Here is a 2,339-nt window from a genome sequence, read left to right on the forward strand (position 1 = left end):
CATATCGTCCTGGCTGATTAGTTCAAATTTGAGAAAAATTTTCCTGAACATCACCCTAAAATGAAGCTGGATAATGTCCAATCGGCCCGGACGATCTTACGATCGGCCCGGCCGATGTGATCATGCAAATCACCATTAATTACTTTCCTTAATTGCCAGATTTATTTAAGAAAAATTGCTCTGGATAGGCCAGGCCGATCCTGATAGGCCAAACCGATCCACTGGGACGATGTCCAAAAATAAGTATTTCCTAAGTTGATCTGGCGACAGATTCTTTCTGAATATAGCCTATCATCCTGGTCGATACAAAATCGTCCAGGACGATGTGTTTTTCATAATGACGATTGCTTTAATGACGATGCCCTAATCAGGGTTTCTACTTTTGAACCGATCGTCCAAGCTGATATAAATATTGTCCTGGACGATGTTACCAAAAAATAGTAAACTCTAGGGAACAGTCAGAAAATCTTCTAAGTTACAAAGCATTAGGAGCCACACCAAATATAATTGACTCAAGAATGGAAAAGTGTACAAACTGACTCAGACCTAGTCTACCCAATCTTGAGTTAGTTCCAAATTTCAGTCTGATCGTGTGGACCTAAAATGTTAGTAAATAAGGCAGTCGTAGAGAAATAAGAATGTTTGATATCATCAAAATCATAAACCATAGATCCGCAATAATCTCCCCCTTTTTTATGATGGCAAACATTTTAATTTAAATTTTCAAAAAAGTAAATACTCTCTCCTAATCTCCCCCTCACTAGAATAACACTTTAAAAATAGGGGAGATAAAAATATTTTTTTTTTTAATTTTTTAAAAGAAAAAAGGATACAAATTCAACAGTATGTTCTTCCCCTTTGACATTATCAAAAAGACAAGAGGCACAAATAATTAAGAAAACAAAATGATTCATGATCTAGTGAACAAAACAAATATTCCTAAAATGAGAAAGTTTCCTCTTGGTTTTAATCAAAAACTTAGTAGAATTGTATTGACAACGCATAACCCAGAAAAGGTTAGAAATTCAGAATTTAATAATCCAAACTCAAGTTCTTTAAAAAGGTTCAAAAACTTTTTAATTCAATATCTAAATCAAGGAGTAAATTAGAGAAAGAAATAGTCATTTTTCAAAATTCCTTCCATAAAATATATCTGATAGAAGATTAATACACGAATTATTGAATCATGAATCATGAATCAAGATTTTCAAACTCAAGTATCGAAAGTATCAAGGGTTTTCTTAAGCTTTAAGAAGTACAAGAATGGTAAGCATTAAATTTTTTGGGCTCATTTTATGCCCTTGACAATTGGTTGGCGCACTGTGCATCTTTTGATACACTTTGTGTATTTTTTTTCAATTTGCCGTCATTGCGCATCTTTTATTTTTGGCATCATTGGCCAATTTTTTTTTAATATGCTACCTTTCTAAAATCATAAAAATAAAAGTAAACCCATCCTATTAACAAAATGAATTTCTTGATTAAAAAAATTATGAGGTAGATTCAATAATCTTGCAAAAGATTCCTATGTGATAAATAAAATGTATGGAGATAAAAAAAATAGTTTCGAAAACCAATTTAAAATATGATGAAGATTTTAAATCAAAAGTAGAATAACCTCTTTTAGGAAATAGAGATTGAGAGTCAAAAACATGAATTTCCTTCATTTGACTGTTTTTAGTGAAGTCAATTACAATTTTACCAAAGATTTCAAGCAAAACAGGAAGTAGATTTTCATTTTTAGAAAGCTGAATGTGTGTGTTGATTAGAGAGAGAAAAAAATCTTTGAAACAAAAAAATAAACCTGAAAATAAAAAATAACTAAAAACAAAATAAAACAAAGAAAACACAAACAAAGCTTTTAATCATTATCTCTTTCCTGGTCCGATGCTTCAGAAACCAGATCTGTCCATGAGATTTTTTGCTTTACATTATTTCCCCAGATTAAATTTTGCTTCGCCTTACCCTTTTCTTTTGTAGGAAGAATTCTTAGATTAGGGCACTGATTTTTCATATGTCTAGGATTCCTGCATCGATAGTAAATAACATCAGAGGAAATATGAACATCCTTACCATTTTTACCTTTTTTCCACTTTTGCTTATGTGTTGGCGAGCTTTGTGATTTGCTTGACAAGTTATTGCATTCGTCACCAACTAAGCAATCTTTTTCTGTATCTTCAGCTTTTAGAATAATCGTTTCACCTGCATCCACAAGTCTTTGACCCAACCCTTGCTCGTAGGCAATGAGTGAGCCAATCAAATTATCAATAGAATATTAATTCAAATCTTTTGATTCACAAATAGAAATAACTTTTGCATCAAATTTTTCAAGTAAACAA

Source organism: Dendrobium catenatum, unplaced genomic scaffold, assembly GCF_001605985.2.
Source record: "Dendrobium catenatum unplaced genomic scaffold, ASM160598v2 fragScaff_scaffold_542, whole genome shotgun sequence".
Taxonomy (NCBI): Eukaryota; Viridiplantae; Streptophyta; class Magnoliopsida; order Asparagales; family Orchidaceae; genus Dendrobium; species Dendrobium catenatum.